The following is a 24,877-nucleotide window of genomic DNA, read 5'->3' on the forward strand; positions in this document are numbered from 1 at the left end:
GTTTGCTTCACTGCAGTCACATTGTATTGCAAGCAGAAAATGTCACATCGCCTGGAGCTGTTGGGGTAGTGTGGTTGTGGTCCTTTGGGTATTTCCTGGCACACCTGGCTCATGACATCGTGCAGAGCTGAACAGGCTCTAGGAGGAGGAAGGAAACCTTGCCTGGGTACTTAAAATTATCTATCACAGTGGACCCTGAGTCTGCCTCTCAGCCTGTCTTGAATGCCAGGCTATTATAAATCAGCTTTATTTATTTTGTGTTTGAATTTTGACTTTCCTGTTCAATAATTTAATATTTTAAAATGACCCCTTTGGTCTTTTATTTGTCATAAGCGAGGGCCGAGTTAGCCACCCTGCAATTTGCCTCTGTACTCTCCACCCCCCAGTGTGTAGTCGTTAGCTCATAATTGTTTTCTTAACCTCCTCAGAGCCTGGTGTGATCTTGCTCTCAACCTTCTTGACCTTCCAAGGTAGTTAAATGAGGTTTTGCTTTCTCTATGAATTAATTATGTCATCTCTATTTGAAATGTTCCTGAACCCATGGTGCTGTATTTTGGCAAAATAAATACTATTTTCAGAGACTGTAAGACCCATCCATTTTATTTCCTTTTATTAGAAGATAGAACGATTTTCTTAGATGAGCAGTTATCAGCTGATGTTCACCTTCTTGGAGGAAGGGACTGCTGGCGGTTTTACTTCAAATGCAGCCATTTGAAGTATCTGATTTGGAACATTCCATACCTGGTGCAGAGGCCACTTGTTTCTACAGGTTTGTCCTGGTGGTCTGTCCTCTGTGCCATTGAACTCCCAGAGTCCTCTGCAGAGGACATGTAATAATTCTTGCCTATTAATTTGTGGACCCTGTATGTGGGGCTTTTTTTTTTTTTTTTGCCTGTTTGAGACTTCCTGCCTTTAGGAGTAGACAATGACCTTTCATACGTTTAATGCTTCTGTTGTTCTCAAGTTTGAGAATGTGGTGTGTCCCCTGGGTCCCCTCCTTACATGAAATCCAACCCAAAGGGTCAGTGTGTTTCTTGTGTGTTTCTGTCTTCACTCCTCTGTCCGCTTTCATCTCTTTCCTGGTGAGTCTCTGCCCTGTCGTAAGCAAATAACCTTAGTTGTTTCCTCCCCAGTAATGGTGGCTTCAATTGCTGTGGATTTCCTGGCCTGATTTCAAGGCTAGGGGAAAATGCCTGTGTCCTGGTTCAGAACAGGCAGTCTCTTTATTTCTTCTGTCTTGCCGTGGACAAACAGAATCGTGGCCCTTACGAGTTCTTTCTAAAAAAATCACCTTTATTGAGGTAAAATTTATATGAACAAAAAAATAGAACCATTTGAAGTATCTGATTTTGGATCATTTTGAAAATGTCCCAAATGTCCTCTCGTCACCACCGTAATCAAGAGCTGGAACATTTCGCCACCCCAGTGATCTCCCTTTGCTGGCCCCTGGCGATGCTCATACATGTGGTGGTTCTTCATGGGAAAGCAGCTGACCTCAAAGAGGGTGAACATGAGCCCTGCTTTCCTTTCCTCTTTGACTTCCTCTGCGATCCATCCCTAAACTACAGGATTTTGTCGTGTTAGTTCCTATTTTCTATTACCATGAATGACTGTTGGCGCCTCAGGCTGGGGAAGGTTAATTGTAGTAGCAAAGAAGAGGTTTTCCTGGCAGGAACCATTTCCTTACCCAGGAAACAAACAAATGCTTTCCTTTCTCACAGTCATCTTCTCCTTCTTATGTAAGTAGAAATATTAAGCCATACTCAGTCTGTCCAGGTCCTGAGAATTGGTGTCTGCCCGGGTCTGGGTTTGTATTAGTCTATTCTCACGCTGCCAATAAAGACACACCTTAGACTGGGTCATGTATAAAGAAAAAGAGGCTTAATTTAAGGGACTCACAGTTCCACATGGCTGGGGAGGCCTCACAATCATGGTGGAAGGTGAAGGAGTAGCCAAGGCATGTCTTACATGGCAGCAGGCAAGAGAGCGTGTGCAGGAGAACTGCCCTTTATAAAACCGTCAGATCTCATGAGACTTATTCACTATCATACTGTCATGAGAACAGCATGGGAAAAACCCATCCCCATGATTCAGTTACCTCCCACCGAGTCCCTCCCACAATACATGGGGATGATGGGAGCTACAATTCAAGATGCAATTTGGGTGGGGAGACAGCCCAAACCATATCAGGGTTGCAGAGGCTTATGTGGGAGGATCAAGAGTGACAGCAACTGTCTGGCTGGAGGGGAATGAGACAGAACCTGTCCCTGGGCCTTTGTCTCCTTTCCCTGTGCCCCACACCTAGCCCTGGGGAGCCCAATTCCCTCCTCACACTCCCTTGGCTCCCTTCTTGTCTCTGTACACAGCCCCAAGCACAAAACGACTGCTCATTTTCCTGGCCATGCTGTGCTTTGCTGTCTCCGTGTCTTTGTGAGCAGGGATCTTTCTCCTTGGAAGGCCTGTTCTCTTCCTGTCTTCCAGGACATCTGCCTGTCAGCAGTCAGCCTTCTATATCCACTGCAGAGGCCATTTGTTTCTGCAGATTTGTCCTGGTGGCCTGTCCTCTGTGCCATTGGACTCCCAGAGTCCTCTGCAAAGGACACCATGTTTTCCTTAAACACATAGAGGAGGCACGTTGGCAAATGTCATTTGCAGATCTGTCTTCTCTAGCAGGGCAATGCTCTTGGCCATTGAACATTTTGCCTGGCATGCCACAGGTTCCAACACTTTCTGGACAAATGAATAAGTGAACTGGAGATCAGAAAGTTATTTTAAAAACGCACCTGCTGTGGCATTTGAGGAGATGTAAAATACCTGGTGCCCTCCCTTCCCAGGACCCCTCCAAGCTGGACGAGCAGTCCTGGCTCCTTGGTGGGGCATTGTCTGGTGAGCCTTGAGGGCGTGCTTGGGTGCCAGCAATCTCCCCACCCTTTGCTTTGTTAGTTTTTGCTCCTGACTTACTGCTTTGATTTGAGAAACCCTTCGGCTATTAAAATATGAGTTAATCATCTAAGAAACTCACTAACTGAACTTCATAGTGAGGAAGTATGCTTCCTGTTGATAGATAATAAAACAGAGTGGAATAATTTGAATTCTTTATAATGGATGTGATTATAAATGATTTCCCCATTTACTCATATAAAAGGCTAAATGGAAGATGATTAGTGAGTTCTGTTTTCTGTTTTTCCTAAGGTGATCTTTTAATCTTCCCAACAAATTCCTGCGATACAGGGAAGAAAAAGAAAAACCCATTAAAATTTGCTGAAAATCTTTAAGAAGCCATTTAAAGCTTCAGAACTGAGTAATCTTTCTGCCCCCTTAGTATATTATGGCACAGGAGAGAAAACAAATTACAGACAACCACTCTACCTTGCTTTAACGTAGGGTTAGGATTGCTTGACATCTTCTGATCACATTATTGTGCTGCTGATACTTGTCATAAATGTAGTGATGAGATTCTGGATGTAAAAATATTTATAATTTTCCATCTCTTGTTATCCCTAAAAAATTAATATTTGTAATGGGTCTAAATCCTTCTAAATCCCATTATTTAATATTGTTCTGCAATTTGATGATTAAAGAATTGTTATTTTTTTACCTCCTTTATCCTTAAATCCTTCACCCATAATCTCCTGTTTATAATTGCAGGTGTCTAATGATTCATAATTAGTTAATTCTTGGTTGGTGAGTGATTGTTTCATATTGCAATTAGGAAGGTCATGCATAAAGCCATTTCTAGTTAAATGTGTGTATGTTCTTTACCAGGCTTGTGTTCAAGAGTTCTGTAGTTACCACGTTATAGTAATCTCTGACCTTATTTTTGTTAAGCAAAGACATCTGGTTCAAAGACCCTCTCTCACCAGCAAGCGGTTCTCATTCAATCTAAGCATGTTGAAAAAGGCCCTTTCCCTAAATGGGCTTGGGAGCAATACTGGGGTTGTGGCTGTCCTCAGGGTGTCTGAGCGCTTCTTTGGTAGTCTGCAGGGGAAAATACCAACACTGGTAATGCCCCATTCAGGTGCAGTATTCTGTCCAACAAGGCACAATTGCCTGCCTGGGAATAGGAGGCTGAGATACCATTGATTGTTTCCTATGTCACTTGTCAAGTGGAACACAACACAAGTGAATGTCTGCACAAAATGTACTTTGCTATACCTTTCTAACAGGTTTACATGAGGGGATGGAGCTCAGACTTCACAGGATATTCTATGCAGAGTAGGTCTTACCCTAGGGATGCTCCTGCTGCTCTCACTCCACCTGTCCTCCACCCACCAAGGCACAGAGACTCCAGCAAATGTGAGGAAGAGGGTGGGGATTGGTTGATGGGCAGAGCTGGCTCTGTGAAAGGGGGTTAATCTGAGGCATCTTACCTCCTGAAGACTTGGGTGATGGGAGGGAGATGTTTCTGGAGCCCGGGGCAGCTACTGTGGCATTGAGACCACCTTAGCCTGGCTTGGCATGGAAGACTGGAAGTCTTGCCTTTATTCCTGTCTTGTTTGTTGTCCTCTGATTGAATCTCTGCGTTTTAGCCCATTGTCTTCCCAAAGCTTGATTCTCACCTCTTCCTCTCAACTCCTGGCCTCTGTAATAATGGAGAAGCCTTGGGCCTGGAATTTGGAGGGGAAGAAAGGGAGGTTAAGAATCCTTATCTTTTTGCTTTCTTCATTATGTGGCTTCCTCGATCTTTTTGTACAACAGTAAGCAGGCTTTTATGAACTAGTAGATATTAAAAACCACATCAGTGCCAACTAAACAAATTATATCCACCAGATACTTTTGAGCCCTCTGGTATGTGCCAGGCAATATTCTAGGCATGGAGCTCTATCAGTGGGCAGGGGGTACAGGTGGCAGTAATATACAGCTGACCTTATGTTCTCATCATGGCAAAGAGATAGTAGAGAATTGCATTATCCATCAGTTAGGGATAAAACAACAAATACCCACTGCTGTTTATTATCTCTGTCCTCTTGTTTAAGAAAGGAACTCTTGGCCAGGCGCGGTGGCTCATGCCTGTAATCCCAGCACTTTGGGAGGCCGAGGCAGGCGGATCACGAGGTCAGGAGATTGAGACCATCCTGGCTAACATAGTGAAACCCCATCTCTGCTGAAAATACAGAAATTACCAGGGCATGGTGGTGGGTGCCTGTAGTCTCAGCTACTGGGGAGGCTGAGGCAGGAGAATTGCTTGAACCCAGGAGGCGGAGGTTGCAGTGAGCCGAGATTGCGCCACTGCACTCCAGCCTGGCAACAGAGTGAGACCCCATCTAAAAAAAAAGAAAAAGAAAGGATCTCTTTGCCTTCTTAGAGCAGGAGGGAACTGAGTTCTTCATAGAGAACAGATCTAAATTATAGAAGCCATTATTATTATTTTTCACCATTTTTCTTATTGTATCACAGTCCAGTTGTGGGACATTGTGGATCACTGCAGGCTGCACACAGGCATTTGGGAGGCATGACTTCTTTCTGGGTACTGTGCCTTTTAAAAGCCTTTGGTGATTTTATTCATACTTACTTTCATTCAACAAATGTTTTCCAGCACCAACTGAAGGCCAGATGCTATGGGAGGTGCTGGAAAGGTATTAGAGCCTCAGCTCTTCAGGAGTTCGTGACTCGGTGCAGGGATGCAAGAGGGATTCAGTGAGGGAGACACACCCCCCGCCCCTTACAGTCCTGTTCTGTGCTGCTGTTGGATGAAACTGCTCTGCAGGTCTTAGGAACCAGCCCTGGAAACCCCACCTCCCATCCCCCCACCCCCGGTGCAGGAAGGGAACTTAGTCTTCACTATGTGACCACCCACTTATGTAGATTTCCCACATTTCCCCCCAAATTAGTCCCCAGGAGTTGAGTAACCTTCTCTTTGAGTCCTTATAACATTTTTATCTGAAATGCAAAAACACATTTGCTTGAAACCTCCATGCTAGTTTGGCATGATTTTAGAAGTTACCTGGCAGAATGAATACAAAAGAAGCAAAGAAATTTAACATGAACTTGGCATTTTCTTGTTGGCATGAACATAATTATTGGATGTCATTATAAATAAACCTTTTAAAAGTCACTTTAAAAATAGAATAATTGGCTACATTGCAGAGATCATGAAAGATCATGAATATGTATATAACAGATAATTAAAAAAAACTGCTAATATTATTTAAATGGGTGCTTGTGGCTTGGGAAAAAATTTTCTGTGGTTCTTAAAAAGTGCCGTGTCTTAAGCACTTCAGATTGACGTAAAATGATGACCAAAATGGGTCTTGGTGATGATGGAGACACTCACATCAAAGGGACATGTAAAAAGTTAGTGTAAAATAGTTTTATGAAATGGAGAGTGGACGAAACTACTTTAATATTCCTATACATGAATATTAGATAGGCATGCATAGTTAAATTAATAACGTGTTTTAGTAGGCACTTGGCTTTTATCTGTATCTATAAAAGTGTAAATACTTGAGGTGGCCAAAACTTGACATTTTCTCATTGTAATGCAATTCTTATTTAATCCAGAGTCACCTCACTCGTAGGGACAGAAAGCATTTCTATAGAGCGGGATTGGACTACATAAGCCTCCAGAAGGCCAGGGGATGTGGTCAGGCTGGTGGAAGGAAAAGCACTCTGCAGCTTGTTCTTAGAGCACCAGGTTTATTAAATATCTAAGTGGGCATTTTTCTAAACGAGTGACTTTCTTCATGATATGTGTGTGCTAAATTCAAACTATACTTGGCAAAGTAATGTGAGTTTTCAGGAGATGGGCTTATAATTTTTCACGCAGCAGAGGGAGCATCAGCTTCTCAAGTGGATGCTGAGAAGTTCTGTGATGTTTAGAGAATCCAGTTAGATGGCTCACTGTTTTATGACATTGAACCTAGTTTTGACTGAGTCACAGAAATTCATGCCGGGCTCAGACGCTGATGCTAACAGGGGCAGGGGAGTGGAGTGGAGGGGTACTGCTTTGTGGACCTATCTTGGGGAGAATATTGGGTAGAGTGTTGGTCCCTGGAGCCTTTAGGGTAGATTGTGGTCCTGCGGGCACTTCCAGAAAACAGTCAGCGGCTAACCTGGGGTGGGCGAGGGAGACTCCTTAAAGTTAGTCCACAGTCCCCATTCTCAAGAAACATCCCCCACTCTTGCTCAAGTGTCCCTGTGCAGTTTAGGGTAGTAGCCAAGCCTTGATGAGGTTACTCTGATGAAATGTAAGTAGCATTGTAGAACTAGGAATTAGCATCATTTAGGACCATTTACCCAAAGTAGAACCAAAATAATTTGGTATTAATTGGTCATTAAATAGATAATGAAACTTTGGCTACAAATACACATCTTGGAATTACATGGGGACTCTCACCCTGGACTTCCTTTGTCATAGCTTTATTTTTATACACAATTGTATTGATCAAATTCTAGACCTTACAAGCTCCACAGCTGAATTATTTAATTCTCTCTGATGATCGTCTCAATTCATTTTCCAATAAATGTAATTATTTTCTTGCCAGCGTTCATATTTAATTGCTAAGTTTTCTCCGATTTGCTCTAAATCATCTTCTACAAATGCGTAGTGAAAGGCAGCAGGTTTTCTCTTCTGATGGTGGCAATTATAAATGTAATTTTATTTAACTTGATAACCAGTTCGCTGCCACCAAGGGCCTCATATTTTTCTTTATCATATGTTTGGGCACACTGTGAAATCATCAAACACCAAACCTTTTATAAATTGGATGTGCATGCTTTTGTCCTTTTCACTTATTATTGTACTGTTTACCGTCGTCTTCTGTGACATTTTCTCTTGCCTTCAGTCAATTTTGGAAGCAGGCACATTCTTCTGCAACAAAACACCATTTTTTTCTTGATGGTAAACAGAGATGTCATTCCCGTGCTTGTGTTAGATATACCCTTAGACATTATTAAAAGCTGTCCAGCTGCCTAGTGGTTATGTGCACGGTAGATACCTCAACTGTGTTTGTTTCGTTTGTCCTGGATATATGTCTCTGAACTCTTGCTTTTATTGAAATTAATCTCTTGTTTCTGTTACTGTCTCTGAAAATAACAATGATTATGGTGCTTTTTAAGTAACTCACAATGTGTTTACACTGTATGTGGGAAAGAGAATGTGAAAGGTGTGTTATATTTATTTTAATGTTACCCCTCAAAATGAACTGGAAGCCGGGTTTTGGGAGGATTGCATTTAAATGCATTTATGCTGACCTTTTCATGATTCTCACATTTAATTGTGTTGCACTTCAGAGTCACCCAGCCTGAAAGGGACTTAGAATCCCACGGTTGCCAATTGGTGTATGACTGCGCCTCCCTCAGTGGTCAAAACTGAGATTAAAAAGAGAAAGGGAAAGCCCTGTATTTGGAAGGTTATATCCAGAGGAGTTCAGCACCCCTCAGAGTCTAAGGGGCTTCCTGGTGATACGGCCCCACCGCTGCGGAGAAATGCCCCCAGCCTCCCCACTTAGTGCACCAGGGGTCTGGAACCCTCTCTCCCTAACACCCAAGACCATCCATAGCTCGGTCACTCCCCACATACTTCACCCCCAGCCATGCCGCAGCCACCAGCACCTAACCTCCAGACTCCTGAGGAAGCTAGGCGGCTCCCCTGTGTCACCTCGGCTCTGCCATCCTTTTCCCTGCCCATACACATGGAGCCCTGGACGCGGTGGCCCGCACTGCCCTTGATGGAGTGCCTTGTCCCTGGACCCCTCCCGTGACTCAGCTCTGCTCCTGTTGGCCTTCTTGTCTTCTGTCTCTGGTCAGCCTCTTTTGGTCTCTCCTGTGGACTTTGCTTCTTGCCCCTGTTCTCTGTGTGTTTCTTGATGCTCTTTCCCATGGCCACTCCCTGGAGGCCCCCACATCTGGAGTCAGGCCCCCTACCCCTCGGGCCTCTCGCGCCTCCTCCACCTGGCCCCTTCCTCCTTTTTTTCCTTGGCTTCTCCTGTGCACCCACTTTGTTTCCTTCCATTCTGCTGTTCACTCCAGCCTCAGTCTCCACTCTCAGTGACTTACTGCTTCCTTCTCCTGGGGACCTCAGGAAAATGGAGGATTCTGACCCCCACACCTAAGATAATAGGAAAGAGCCTCCCTCCCCCAGGAGAGGGGGCTGTCCCTGCCCACTGCCCCTGGCCAAGTCCGGGCTTCAGTCTGGCTCTGCCTTTCGAGGCCATGGATGATGTTTGAATGAGGCCCTGGGCAGGGCGTGGAGATGGAGTGAGCCCTCGAGTCCTGGGTGGTGGATGCTCTTGTCTCCAGGAGAGATGCTGCCCAGTGCTGGCGTGTGGACACCGTGCCATTTAGTCTTCCCTAACTAGCTTTTCCTTTGGAGGAGAAAAGATTGTCTGACTTGTGGCAATACTTTTAGTTCTATAACTGTAAACTTTTCTTTCTCTTTTTTGGTGGCATTTATAAAAATTCCCTGTCCTACATATCTGACCACATTTTTAAAACATTTATTAGTTTGGATGTTCATGTTTAAATCCCATGATGTAAAATGTTTGTTGAGACGCAGCTGAAGGATTGTTGAAAAGCAACTGTAGAGAAGCAGCAGGAGCTTGTTTAAGGGGTGGGAGGTGTGGGTGGCAGTTCTGGACAATGATTGCTGTTTGGGACACTGGGATGCTTCTCCTTTCTGGCTTCCTGGGATTTTTTTTCATGGGCAGGTTCTATTAAACCTTGCTTAATGAAGGCACTGGCACTGATAGTGGCTTGCATTTGGCAAGACATGGCTGTTCCTGGGTACCAGGCAGTGGCACCGGAACTCATTAAGAAGGTGACTAATTTCAGGGCCGTGTTAACATAGACTGAGGCTCCATCATGGTTCCCAGGTGTTTGTCGGTCGCCGCTGGAGACCATTGTGTGGATCAGTCACGTGGTCTGCTGCAGTGTGAGTGACAGACGGTGACTTGCTATCAGTATACAAAGGTCACCCGGTGACTATTCCAAGAAGTGTCATTTTCCAGTGGAGAATGGGACTTTTTTTTTTTCCTGTTAATAATTTATTTCTTAATTGCGGTAAAATACGTATAACATAAAGTTAATCCTTTTAACCATCTTAACACGAACAATTCAGTGGCATGGGGTACATTGACAGTACATCACCACTAGGTAGTTCTAGATCATTTCCATCACCCCAGAAGGAAACCCCACAGCCGTTACAGTCACTCTGTTTCCCCCTTCACACTCCCTGGCAACCACGAATTTGTTTTCTGTCTCTGCGATTAGCTTCTTCTGCGTATTTCATATGAATGGCACTATAGAATATGTGGCTTTTTTTGGTATATGGCTTCTTTTACTTAGTATATTCTCAGGGTTCATCCATGTGTTGGCACCCCATTCCTGTTCATGGCTTGGTAGTATTCCATTGTATGGACAGACCACAGGTGTTTATCCATTTATCTCTGGATGCACACCTGGCTTACTTCACCTTTTGGCTGTAGTGTATAGAGCTGCTATGAGCATTCCTGTACAGGCTTCTGTTTGAACGTCTTTTTTTTTTTTTTTTTTTTTTTTTTGAGACGGAGTCTCATTCTGTTGCCCAGGCTGGAGTGCAGTAGTGTGATCTCGGCTCACTGCAAGCTCTGCCTTCTGGGTTCACACCATTCTCCTGCCTCAGCCTCCCGAGTAGCTGGGACTACAGGTGCCCGCCACCGCACCTGGCTAATTTTTTTTGCATTTTTAGTAGAGACGGGGTTTCACCATGTTAGCCAGGATGGTCTCGATCTCCTGACCTCGCGATCCGCCCAACTTGGCCTCCCAAAGTGCTGGGATTACAGGCCTGAGCCACTGCGCCCGGCCTGAACGTCTATTTTTAATTCTTTTGGGTATACATCGAGGAGTGAAACTGCTGGGTCTGTTTCTGTTGAGTTGACTGAAGAAAGGATATTCGTTTTATTGCTCTATCTACATGGACCTCTCCTGCATTACTTCAGTGAGTTGTGAAGGTTGGTCTGGATCGCTTTCCCTCTTTCCTTTTTGAATTGTGCCTTTAGCTGTAGGTTGAACACAGGTGCTATCTTTCACGTTTTCAGATCTCTGAGATCTTCACTGGGGATCAAGGTCCAAGGAATCAAAGCTCATGCTGTGTTTGCTCCTGAGCAGGAGAGAGCGTTGTTTAGAGGGAGGGAGAAGGGGAATGCTTGAGGTCAGAATCACAGGACAGCAAATCCGTCTTGAGATTTCAGAAATCACCATAAATCTGTGTCCCTTCCCAGAGAAGAGCATGTCAAAATGCAGCATTCGTAATTGAAGAAAGCAAAATCAGCTGACTAAGTCGTAAGACCTAGGATGGTGAAGAGTCTCAGAGTGACCAAAAACACACAGACCCTGTTCTCAGGGAAGCGCCTGTGCACTGACTGCATGCTCTGTAGACCCCTGCCCTGTGGGGGTCCATTCATGCTTGCAGGGAGAAATACATCCTCTGGGAGAAAGCATGACAAGTTGGTACCGGGAAACCTGAGGGCCGGGATGAATTTCAGGATAAAAAGAGCAGACTTAGGGATGCTGCCATAGTACATCGTCTAGATTTGTACTGCCCTATTGAAATTCAAATAAAATACAGCTAGATGTTCCATTTCTCAGTCACCCTACCTGTATTTCAAGTGCCTGATGGACACCTGTGCCCTGTGGCGACTGTACTGGCCAGAGCTGCTGTAGAATAGTCCCATCACTGCGGAAAGTTCTGCTGGTCAGGTCTGGCTGGACCGTAGACACAGGAGTGGCCACAGCAGTAGTGCTGGGAGCTGAGAAGGTGCCCAGTGCACGGAGGAGGATGAGCTGGATCGGGGAGGAGAGGTCAGGATTTGTTCCTGGAAAGGTGTAGTTGTAGTCCTGGCTCTGTCATCACTCAGCAAGGCATCGCTCCCGCCACAGGGCCCCAGCCTCCCTGTGTGCCCAGCACGGGCCTGGCACCAGCCGCCCTCTGTGCCACTCAGGGCAGGAGAGTGAGGGTTGTGCCACACGTGGGTCCGATTGCTTCTCCATGGCGAGAAGAGGACAGACACTGGGAGGAAAAGTTGAGGAACCTTGACATCCCATGCTGCTCTGTCATCCAAGTGGCTTTTTGGTTTTCTAGGCTTCTTTTTTTTTTTGAGACTGAGGATCGATCAGTTCTCCTACCTCAGCCTCCCAAGTAGCTGGGACTACAGGTACCCACCACCACGCCTGGATAATTTTTTTGTATTTTTAATAGAGACAGGGTTTCATCATGTTGCCAGGCTAATCTCGAACTCCTGACTTCAAGTGATCCGCCTGCCTCAGTCTCCCAGGGTGCTGGGATTACAGGTGTGAGCCACCACGCCCGGCAGACATTCATTTTTATTACAGTTTCCAAAGGTATTGGTCAGAAACAGAATGAAAATGGAAGCAAATCCTAGTCTTTCCCCAGGTCATGGGAGAATCCTTGCTTTAAGTGTCTCATGGGGTGGGGTGATGTATTCGTCCCTCAGGGCTGCTGTCACAAACAATACAAACGAGGGGCTTCAAACAACATCAGTGTGTTCTCTCATTGTTCTGGAGGCCAGAAGTCCAAGAGCAAGGCATCACCAGGGCCGTGCCCTCTCTGAAGGCTCTAGAAGGCTGTAGGGCAGAATCCTTCCTGGTCTCTTCCAGCGTCCAGGGCTGCTGGCAGCCCTCGATGTGCTGTGGTTTGTGGCTACATCATGCTCGTGTCTGCCTCTGCCTTCCTGTGGTGTGTGCAGCTTTGCATCTGAATCTCCCTCTCCTTTTTCTTTCTTTTCTTTCTTTTTTTTTTTTTTTTCTTTGGAGACAGGGTCTCGCTCTGTCATCCCGGCTAAAGTGTAGTGGCGTGATCTCGGCTCACTGCAACTTCCACCTTCCAGGCTCAAGTAATCCTCCTACCTCAGCCTCCCGAGTAGCTGGGACCACAGGCATCCAGGCTGGAGTGCAGTGGCATGATCTCAGCTTACTGCAAACCTCCACCTTCCAGGGTCAAGTAATCGTCCTACCTCAGCCTCCCAAGTAGCTGGGATCACAGATGCGTGCCATTGCGCCCACCTAATATTTTGTATTTTTGGTAGAGACTGGGTTTTGCTATGTTGCCTTGGCTGGTCTTGAACTGCTGAGCTCAAGCGATCCTCCTGCCTCAGCCTTCCAAAGTGCTGGGATTACAGGTGTGAGCCATCGCACCCATGGCCTTTTTTTTTTTTCTTATAAAGATAGTCATCATTGGATTTAGGGCCCACTGTAATTCTAATTGGAGTTTATATGCAAAGATTCTGTTTCTAAGTTCATTTGTATTCACAGGCACCAGAATGTCCTAGTCCATTTTGTGCTGCTGTAACAAAATACCTGAGACTCGGTAAAATGCCTGAGTAATTTATAATGAACAGCAGTTTACTGGCTTGCAGTTCTGGAGGCTGGCAAGTCCAAGGTCAAGGTGCTAGCATTAAGGGCCTTCTTGCCTGGTCATCCCATGGCAGAAGGTGAGAGCGTGAGAGAGGATGAGAGGGTGAGAGAGGATGAGAGGGTGCCAAACTCTCCCTTTTACAATGACCCAATCCTCCCTATGTGGCTGAGTCCTCATGGCCTAATCACATTATTCCTAAAGTTCCTTCCTCTTTGCCTGCCTGTAGTCCCAGCTACGTGGGAGGCTGAGGTGGGCGGATCACTTGTCCCCAGGAGGTAGAGGCTGCAGTGAGTTGTGATCATTCCGCAGCACTCCAGCCTGGGCTCGGAGTGAGAACCTGTCTCAAAAACAGAAAAACAAACAAAAAATCCCACATCTTAATAACTGTTACAATGTCAATGTCAATTAAATTTCAACTTGAATTTTGGAGGGGACAGATATTTAAATGATGTTACAGGGGTTAGGTCTTGAACTTTTTTTTGGCAGGGTCACAATTCCATGCACTGCATATGGGAGTGGAAAGGGTATGCCTGCGGATGGGGAGCCAGGGGCTTGAGCTCCACTCTGCATTCACTTTTTGCTCTACCCCAAAGCCTTCCCTTCCCCTGTCCCGCTCCCTCTACCTGTGAGTGTCTGTGTACCCTGGCCATCCTCGATGGCAGTGAGTCTGAGTATTGGTAGGGTGGGCTAGAGCCTGGGACAGCGAGGCAGCTGGAGGGTGGTTGAGGGTGGACGGGTGCACACTGGACAGGCAGAATGTTCTGCGCGATTTTGCCTCGTTCCTGCATCTTTCTTCCTCTGCTGTCCTGCACACACTTATCTTCTACCCACTTCTGTTCCCGAAAGGCTCCATTTTGTCAGATTATTCAGACCATGAATAAAACACAAGTGTGATGTGCTTCATTCCCCACTCACTGTTTGCAAAACTATTTTGCTGCAGTTCAGACCCTTAAGATACTGTGGAACTGGACCATTTTCCTGTCTGTCGACTTTTGAATTTTAAGTGTTTTTCAGAAAGTCTCCATCATTTGGAAGTCACGCTTTGCCTCCTGGAAGCTGTCTAGACAGGTGACCAATTTTCACCAATTTGGGGTCTATGGAGGCCTCTTCCAAGGATCTCTGCCCTCTCCATGAGCCACTTTAGCTAGATGACTGTGCTGGTATCAAGTGAAAAAAACAAAAAGAATACTTCAGTAATTTAATTCAAATTTGTTCTTGCCTAGATTACGGTAATGCTCCTATTTAGAATGACTTAATTCCTGGCAAGTGGATTGTGGGAGGTTAGGGAGAGCACCCCGGCTCCAGAGCAGAGAGCAGAAGAGGGTGTTCTTGCGTCTGTGCTGAGGTTGGCTAAGTCTTTCTCTTTTTCTTGCCTCGTGCTTTTTGCTACGTGGTTTCTGCTTCCTAGCTAGTCATCTGCAAGGCATCACTGTAGCCCTATCCTGACACCCTGAGTCCTGGTGGCTTCTACTCTGACCCTTCCTGTTCTTTTATAGATTATTCCATCCTTGACCACATTTTCTTCTGTTCTCCTATGTGCCTAGCTTTGGGGAAATAAGGATGAGTGAGGTGCAGGCTTCGGTTGCTCATTTGAACAGTGATTCTGACTACTGTTAGAGAAGGGATATGGGAGAGAAGTGCAGGGGATTTACTTAGCCAAGGCTGAAGGCAGAGAAAACGGTCATTGCTGCACGGCACAGCTACCTGTGGCCAGAGAGGAGCCATGGCCCAGCTCTTGCTGGGCTGACCCAAAGGCCGAGGGATTTTGTCTGCCAGGCACCCATCTGTGACACAACCACGTGGGCCAGGAAGCTCTGTGTGCGTGTGTGTGTGTGTGTGTGTGTGTGTGTGTGAGCAATTAATGGACAGGATCCAGAGATGCTGAGAGCAGTCCTGCACAGTGAAGACAGTATCAATATCCCTCTCCCTGAGAAACCCAGGAGACCCGTTCCTCATCATCGATATGCTTCAAGGAAGGCATAACAAATTGATTTGTGTAGGAAGTTGAACTGGATTCACTGAAGAATCTCAGGAAGTTTGTACTTTTTTCAGTTTGGGCTTTGTGATACAGAAGCACGCAGATACTTGTGGGAACAATGTCCCTCAGGCGCTAAATTGACATTTGGGATTGAGTGAACCGAAGCATTGGTGGTAGAGATGGGGAATGCTATCTGAAAAATCAGAATCAGCTTTAAGGAAGCTGATTACAAAGAGAATTGATTACAAAAAAGTATTTTTGGATTTAAAATACATAAGATGTAGGCAGTCGTAATTTAATAAGATATAAGGGATTGAAGCAATTGTTGCCATCGTCTTTCTTTTTGTTCTGGGCTGCTGTCACACACACCATAGAGATGCCTCCTTGAGTGTCTTCAAAGTGCTGTGGATTTCCTTTCTTCAGCCGCCTCTGACCCTCACGTCCAGCCATCCGTCCTGTTTTATCAAGTCCGCAGAGTGGGTCCAGGGGCACCAATTGGCAGAACTGGTCTTGGTGCATTTTCCCCTATCAAGTTTATCTGTTTTTCCGGAGGCTGTTTGGCTCTTCCCCAAATCTTCCAAAGACAGAACACTTGTCTAAAAGGAGGATTTGTGGACCATATATATTTTAGCTCAAAACCTCCAAGTGGAATCATTTTAATATGCGTTTTCTTGAGAAATATGTAAATTAATAATTGCTTCATACATTATTCAAGAAAAACTTATTTTGTATCACCCATAGCTCTTCTAATCTTATATAAAGATATGCTAATGGATTTAATTAAAATAATTATACTGAATAATGTAGCCTGAACTTTATTCTAAAATAGCGTCTATTAATCATCATCATCAGTAATATTTTTAGCCAGAGAGACACTTACAACCTTAAGCTGATGCTAGATGGAAAGTGCATTTATTGTTTTATTTTTCAGTTTGGATTAAGTTTGCATTCTCATGAGATCTGGGACAATTACATTTGCTTAGAGACAAGTATAAAATTTATTTCTGGGCCGGGCATGGTGGCTCACCCCTGTAATCCCAGCACTTTGGGAGGCCAAGACAGGTGGATCACGAGGTCAGGAGTTCAAGACCAGCCTGGCCAACATGGTGAAACCCCGTCTCTACTAAAAATACAAAAATTAGCCGGGCATGGTGGCACACACCTGTAATTCTAGCTACTCAGGAGGCTGAGACAGGAGAATTGCTTGAACCTGGGAGGTGGAGGTTGCAGTGAGCCAAGATTACACCATTACACTCCAGCCTGGGCAACAGAGTGAGACTCTGTCTCAGAAAGGAGAAAAAAAAATTATTTTATTTCTTTAACCTGAAGTATTTCAGCAATTAGAAAACTTTTAGCATCTTCTGTCCTTTCCTGTTTCTTCTTTTCCCTCTAAAGCTTTGGTTTCAGTGTGTTCTTGTCCTTTTGGTTCAGTTTTGATCTCAGTTTCCCTCCCAAGAGTTGTGATTGCTGAATACGATGAGTTCCTGATTGCCTGGATGTTAAGAGGTGAACCAAATCTTAAGAGGGACACTCAGCAGCCTGCCTGTCTTAATATAAATAGAAATAGTTTTACCACCGGCTGTGATTCTCTCTGATTTTGTTTGTGTTATCTTTCTGTGGCTTGCTGGCTTTCCATCAGTGCTCAATGAATGGTTGGGAGCCCTTATGCATTTGGTGGTAATTTCAGTTTCTCCTTAAGCCTCTCTCATGCCTGAGTGTGCATGGGACCCAGGTATGTGTTCTTGGTGTGTCAGTGGGTCCTGCACATGTGTTGATTGGTCCAAGGACTAAATGCTGGTAGAATCAGACCGTCCCCCCACTGGTGGACAGACGAAAGCTTTACCAAGTTGATAGAATAACATAAGCCAGGACTTAAACTGCCATTAAGTTATTTTACCTAAGTTTAAAATAAAATCTGAAGAAATTACTTGCTTAAATAGCAAACATTTATTTGGTAAGTTCACTTATAACTTAATGAACAGGCGAAGAGTAAAGAAAGCTAAAATCAGTGACTTCCTCTAAATTGTGTATAGAGTACTCTTCTCTGTTCTTGGCTGGGCCAGGCCATAATGGTGTATTCGTACAGTTTCATGGTCCATGGTTCATACCTCTGGGGTCGGGGAGCATAAGTGGGCCTCACTCCAAACTCAGCTCTGTCTTTTGGGGACATCCCACGGACTTTGTCCTGCTTCCCACTTTCGTCCCTCACCCCCAGTGAACTGATTAGTGATTATCCCGCTCTGCTGCAGGGAACCTTGCCGGTGCCTGGGAGGCACCGTGGAGCAGATACCTGCTGAGGGACTGGCATCCTGGCCTCTCACCCACAATTCAAAATAGCTTTGCACATTCTGAGCACAGTTTTATTTAAATAAAGATCTTCACTGATTTACAAAAATAACAAAAGGCAAACAAAAACAGGAAAAGTCTTCAATGTCCTCAATTTCTTTTTTTCTTTTTTTTTTTTTTTAAGTATTTATTGATCATTCTTGGGTAATGTCCTCAATTTCTATCACCCTGATCTTTTTTGTGATTTGGGAACTGATTCTACTCAATATTTGCCACAATGAAGATGGCACTTTACAAATGGAAGTTTGCACCGAATGAAGATTCAGGTTTGAGAGATGTGCACGCTGAGGAGGTTTTCCGTGTCAACACGTGCATGGGTCCACACGCTGTCCTGCCGCCACTGCTGGTGGTAGCCGTGGCCAACGTCTGTTGAGCAGGAGCAATGAGTCGAGCTTATCACATGCACAACACATCGTTCCATTCTCCCACAGCCCCTTGAGGCAGGCGCTGTTGATCACCACTGTTTTGCCCATGAGAAGCCCGATAGGAAATGCTACCTTCCCAAATTCACACAGCGAGTGGTGGAGGAGCCCGGACAGTGCCCCAGAGCCCTGACCTCGTCCACCATGGCGCTGCCTTCCTTTGATGGTGCTTGTTGGGGTCCCCCACATGCATTCATAGATTTTTATTTTTGGAGGTGTCTTTTGGCAGATAAGATTCCACGCAGCACCATCTATCCACAGGGCAGGTGTCCCCTGCTTCGTCTGTCGGGTGCTCTGTGTCTTGACAAGCTATTGAGGCAGGAGCTGTTTCCACTCGAAAGAGACCTGAATTTAGTGAAGTAGCCAGACTCCACAGAGGAAACTGAAGGTTTTTCCTGCAAGCACAAGCAGAATCCAAAACACTTGAAACTCTGGACAAATAACCAATATTAGAAATGAATCAAGCTAGGTGTGGCTCTTACAATAGTGGATAATGGAACCCTCCTGCCAAGGAAAGCCAGAGCCTGTGGTAGAAAGGAATCTGAGTTCCCTTTGCATCCTGTCCTTGTCTGGCTAATCAAACTGGATGGGGAAGACAACTTTTTCCCTTAGTTAAGGAGGTGATTTCTGTGGCTGAATGCAGAGAGAGGAATGCTTCTTGAAAATAAAGAGGTCACGACTGTATATGAAGTTTGCAGTCAGTTTGGGAGTCATGGAGGGTCGACTGCCCAATGTCCTCTGTGAGGACGGAAGGAGACAAAGCAGACTGAAATAGGCTCTGTCCTTACCTGTGAGGAGCTTATTGTCTATGGGGAATACGGACAAATTGACCTTCCATTGCAGTCCAAATAGGAATGTCTCTAGATGCTGTATTCATCTATTTTGCGTTGCTATAAAGGATACCCAAGCCTGGGTAACTTATAGAGAAAAGAGGTTTATTTTGGCCCCGGTTCTGCAGGGTGCACAGGAAGCATGGTGCAGTCATCTGCTTCTGGTGAGGGCTTCCGGAAGCTTCTGCTCATGACAGAAGGTGAAGGGGGAGCAGGCGTGTCACATGGCAAGAGAGGGAACAAGAGAGAGCGCAGGGAGGTGCCATTGTCTTAAACCGCCAGCTCTCACGGGAACGAATAGAGCGGGAACTCACTGGTTACTGCGAGGAAGGTATCAAGCCATTCGTCTGAAACCCTCCCCTATGACCCAGACACCTCCCACTGTCCCCACCTCCAACACTGGGGATCACGTTTCAGCATGAGAGATGGAGAGGACACACATCCAAACCATATCTGATTCCTAACCTGGCACCTGTGTGTCCTGGACGAAATGATGTCTAAGCTAAGGACTGAGGGGTACCAGAGTCTAACTGTGTGTTTGGGGTGGACTTGGGTGGGGCGGCAGAGCAGTGACTCCAGAAGAGGGAATAGCATGTGCTCAAGCCTCTGAGCTGGCAGAGGGGCCTGGCCCACCTGGGAAACTGGAAGAGGCTTGGTTTGGTGGGAGAGAGTCCTGCAGGTACCAAGGGTGAGTCTGGGGTGGTGGGGCCAGAGCCCATGGCCCTCCATGGGTGTGGGGTAGGTTCCCTGTGTCCCATGAGCAGGGGACGTTGCCACAGTATCTAAATTCCATTTGCATTTTCAGAAGGCCGCTTTGGCTGCCCAGTGAGGAGTGTCCTTGAGGGGTCAGCGTGGAGGCAGGGAGGGTGGGTAGGAGGCTGTGGCAGCAAAGCCAATGGGAGGCAGTAGCCGTGCAGCCCAGGTGCTGTTTATCCCGGGGAGAGTTAACAGCCTGAACCGAGGGCTGTGTCACTGCCTAGAAGGGGGCTGTGAGGAAGAGAGAACACCCGGTGTGATGCCCAGGCCTGTGGCGTGCAGCTGGGGCTTGGCGGTGCAGCGCCTGGCACTGGAATCCCTAGCGAAGGTGAGGCAGCGGTGGCTTCCACCAAGGCAGGGGGAGTTTGCAATGTCTAGGGTCAGCCAGGGTGGACCCCAGTGGGTGTGGGGTGTGGGTGTTGGGCTCAGGAGGACGGGGAGCCCTGGAGATGGATCAGAATTGGGACTCATTGGCATGGCAGGAGGTGAGGTCCCTTGGGGGATATGTGGAGGGACCCCGAGGAACCCACAGGCAAGGGGCTGGGGGAGCAGGGCCCCGCGCAGGGAGCTGCAAGGAGGGTGGAGAGGCAGGCGGCCACCCTGGGAGTGAGGGCCACGCGTGCCCCAGAGGTGAGGTGGCCAAAGTGTCATCAGAAAGGCCACTTGAGAACAGCCTGAAGTCATCGTGGCCTTGGCAGGAACAGAGCTGTGGTGCGGGCCGGAGTCAGGCTGCAGTGGGAGTGAGGAGGGGTCGTGTGGGAAGTGGACGCGGGCCTTGCCCACACTGTGGGGTATTGTCTGATGGAGCAGAGGCTCGCAGGGCCTGGGGCTGCTTTTCCGGGTGAGAGGCTGGTGTGGGCTTCATTATAGAAAGCAGGAGGCAGAGGGGTGAGAACTGAAGGCTCTGAGGAGAGAGAGAGGACAAAGGGCAGGAGGGCCTTGAGCAGACAGCAGGGGAAGAGGTTGGAGCCCCACAGGGCAGGCGGGTGCCCCGAAAACCCAAGGCAGGGGCAGAGGCTGGGAGCTGGAGTCTTGTGTTTGGTTTGGGTGGTTGGAAGCTTAGCGAGTTCCTTTCTTGTGGTGGCTTTTGTTTTTCTCTGAAGGAGGTGGTGACATGAGATGGGAGGGGTGGGGGTCAGGCTTGAGAAGAGCAAAGAAAGACTGAGTCAGCCACGGGGGAGAGTGGAGAAGGAGAGGAAACCCGGCCCTTCAGGAGAACAGGTGGACCCACAGTGTAAGATGCGCCTCTCCTCATGTTTCTTCTGAATTCCGTTCTCTCTGTCCTGTCTTTTGTTCTGTCACCCAGGACTGATAGCAGATGCGGGTTCCTCCCAGTTCTTGCTAAACCTCTTTTACCGAAAGACACAAAATCATCTTGGTCAGTTAAGCAGAATTCTGGTTTAATCAGCATTTTGGGATCACTGGCATTCCATGTCCCCGCCTCAGGGGGCACAACCCCTTCTCTGAGGGTGTCATCATGACATTTTTGATGCTAGGAGCTCGGGAAGACCACGGCAGGGAAGACTTTGGGAGCCTTCGCCCCGCTTGGCGGTCTGTCGGTCCCGATTCACACAGCGTCCGGCAGCCCAAGGGGAGCCAGCGGCAGGTGGGCCATAAAGGCCTGTCTTGTTTGTGGCCGATTCACCCTGGTGAAATGGTATTTATGAACTTGCTACAGGCGGTTGATGCTTTGCTGGGCACAGTATAAAATGCATGAAGCCAGTTCGTGCCTCACCCTCTGGGCGTTCGCAAGCGAAACGAGAGACCGGGAGACTGAGCAATCAGCCTGTGTGAACGCTGGCTATTAAATGTCACAATAAATGTTTTCTGTTTTTTTTCAAAGCAACACTGAGGTTGTGGAAGCAGAACATTTGAAATCAGAATGAACTTATTACTATTTAGTGCTCTTTTGAAAAGTTGCATCCCAAAGCAGACGGTTGGGATCTGGTGGGCCTTGAAGGACAGGGCAAACGCTGAGGTGAACAACAGCGTGGATCGTTCTGGAGTGGAGATTTATGGGGCTAAAGTTGCTTTATCCTCTACTCTATTTTTGGTGAAGTTGAAGTGTGGCGGTTTTGCAAAATTAGCTTTGGGGCTGCACAGACCAACCCCAAATCCCAGCAGTGCTGATCTGGGCCAAAGACTTCACTTTCGCATGTCTCCACTGTCTCCTCCGTGAAAGGGGATAGTAATAGGCCTCCTTCATCAGGCTGCCATGGGGATGTAATGTGTCCATAGAGCCCAGCACCTAGAAACTTGTCTGACAGGTGCAGAATACTTATGTCATAGATGAGGCAACATGAACTCACTTGAAATGACTTGACCTGTGCACCAGAGTTGAGACACCAGCCCGCCATTCTTTCAGTCATTTCCCATCCCAGATAGCTATGGAAATATTCCCAGGTAATATATTCTTAGTCACTTAAAAAATTAAGGTATAGGCTGGACACAGTGGCTCACACCTGTAATCCCAGCACTTTGGGAGGCCGAGGTGGGTGGATCACTTGAGGTCAGGAGTTTGGTTTGGGTGTTGACCAGCCTGGCCAACATGGTGAAACCTCGTCTCTACTAAAAATACAAAAATTAGCCGGGTGTGGTGGCGGGCACCTGTACTCCCAGCTATTCAGGAGACTGAGGCAGAAGAATCACGTGAACCCGGGGGGTGGAAGTTGTAGTGAGCCAAGATTGTGCCACTGCACTCCAGCCCAGGCGGAAGAGTGAAACTCAGTCTCAAAAAAAAGGTACAATTTACATACAGTAAAATTTACTCTTTTTTAATGTACAGCTCTGCCAGTTTTGACAAAGGCATAATGCATTCATCCCACGGGAGGGCCCCTGAGCCCCCTGTATTCCCCTGCCCGCCTCCCCACCAGCCACTGACATGCTCTCCATTTCTGTAGTTTTGCCTTTTCTAGAATGTTATGAAAATTGAGTCACATGGGATGCAGCCTCTTGCATATGTCTTGTTTTATTTATCACTGTGTCGTTCACGTGCATCTGTGTTCTAGGTAACAGTGGTTGGTGCTTCTTGTTACTGCGTCGAGTTCCGTTGTATGAATTCCCCTCTTGAAGGGACATTTGGGTTGTTTCTAGTGTTTGGAGATTACACATAAAGCTGCTAGAGACGTCCACATAAGGGTTTCGTAACCGTCATAGGTTTGCTGTCCCATGTACGTGCCAAGTCAATGTGCTGCGACTCTGGGTTGCAGCAGAGAAAGAGTTTTTAATCCTAGGATCACCAAAACAGGAGAAGGAGGAAACCTCATATTGTCTGCTGCAGGAGTTTGGGGCTAGGTATTGTTAAGGTTTTTGGAGCAGGCCTAAGTGGGTTGAAGAGCGTGGGGTGAAGGGACAGGGAGATGAAGAAACTGCATTGCATTGCTGATTCCTTTCCTCTGTCGGGGGTTTTCAAACCAGTTGGCAGCAGCAGTTTCCCTGGAATTCAGGATCTGAGAAACACCTTAAGCAATTCTTAAACAAAAGACTTATGATTCTAATGTCAGAAATCCTATCTGCAGGAACGTTGGGGATGCAGATGACCAGTATCTAGTGCTGCGTGACTTTGGATTATGAGTAAGTGGGCTGAATTGCAGCCTGTTCCGTGCTTAATTATCACTGTATTGCTGTCCAGAGTTCTTGTTAACCTTATGAGGATGCCTTCAGTTTTTGTGAATGTAGGTTTTCACTTCATTTGAGGAGGTGGCCAGGAGTACAATGGCTGGGTGCTACGGATTATGAATGTTTACCTATGAGAAACGGCTGAACTCTCTTCTAAAGTTGCTGAACTATTTTTGCATTCAGACTAGCAGTGTTATACAAAGAGCATGTTGTAGGAATTCTGTTTTGTTTTCATGATTCTTATAGATGTTGCTTGTATCTTATTGTCATTTTAATTTGCATTTCCCTGATGAGTAATGGTGCTGAGTGTATTTTCAAGTACTTATTTGCCATCCATCTATCTTCTTTGGAGAATTGCCTCTTCATCTCTTTTGCCCATTTTGCAGGGAGGGGAAGATTGTTTTCTCATTATTGAGTTTTAAGGGTTCTTTATGTATTCTGTGTACTAATCTTTAGCAGATATATGATCTCCAGTCATTTTCTCCCTGTGTAGTTCATCTTCTGTTATCTCAGTAGTACCTTTCAAAGAGCAGAAATTCTTTATTTTGATGAAGTCCAATTTATCAATTTTTTCTTTTACACAATGTGCTATTTGTATCATATCTAAGAAATCTTTGCTTAGCCCAAACTCTCATGTATTTTCTTCCAAAAGTTTTACAGTTTTTGAAGTTCTACATTTAAGATCGGTGATCTATTTAAAGTTGAGTTTTGTACAGTGTGAGAGAGGAGGGCATGAAGTTTATTTATTTGCTCATGGTACTCTGTACCTTTGTTACAAATCCATCAACCGTCTGTATATGTTCAGGGGAATACTTCTGAAGTGAGTTTCTGCCTACTTGCTTTTGGAGAACAATTGTAAAAATTGTTTCTGTAATTGCGTAGTATTTTCCAGTGTTCAAAGTGTTACCCTATTCATTTTCCAATTTGATTTCGAGCTTTATTGCAATTCCTTGAAGTATCTGGCGTGAATGTTATTTTCCCTCTTACTTAAAGACACAGGTAGAAGGTGGCAGAGCCAGAGTCAGATCACTTAAAATCTAGCAACTTTTCCCAACAGAAGAGAGCAAAGGGACTCAGGGTCTGACTTTCCCCTGACTGAATTTAATTCTGGTGTAGTTCAGTACTAGCTTTGTGAACAGGGACAAAGTAATTAATGTCTCCATTGTCGGTTTTTTCCTCCTTCCTAAACTCAGCTACCTTCTAATAGGAGGTGATATGGTTTGGCTGTGTCCCCACCCAAATCTCATCTTGAATTGTAGTTCTGATAATACCCATGTGTTGTGGGAGGGGACCTGTGGGAGGTAATTGAATCATGAGCAGCAGGTTTTTCCTGTGCCGTTCTCATGATGGTGAATAAGCCTCCTGAGATCTGATGGTTTTATAAGGTGCAATTCCCTTGCACAAACTTTGTTGCCTGCTGCCATGTAAGATGTGCTTTTGCTCCTCCTTCACCTTCCACCATGATTATGAGGCCTTCCCAGCCATGTGGAACTGTGAGCCCATTAAACCTCTTTCCTTTATAAATTACCCAGTCTCAGGTATTTCTTCATAGTAGGATGAAAATGGACTAATACAG

The 24,877-nt window shown here is 46.1% G+C and overlaps 1 protein-coding gene across 7 annotated transcripts in view; it reads left to right on the top strand.

Moving 5' to 3' along the window:
* The window catches only part of DOCK1 (dedicator of cytokinesis 1), a 585,238-nt gene that overhangs the window by 179,758 nt on the left and 380,603 nt on the right, over positions 1 to 24,877 (top strand). The gene's annotated exons all lie outside the window — the stretch shown is intronic.

This window comes from Pan troglodytes, chromosome 8, assembly GCF_028858775.2.
Source record: "Pan troglodytes isolate AG18354 chromosome 8, NHGRI_mPanTro3-v2.0_pri, whole genome shotgun sequence".
Taxonomy (NCBI): Eukaryota; Metazoa; Chordata; class Mammalia; order Primates; family Hominidae; genus Pan; species Pan troglodytes.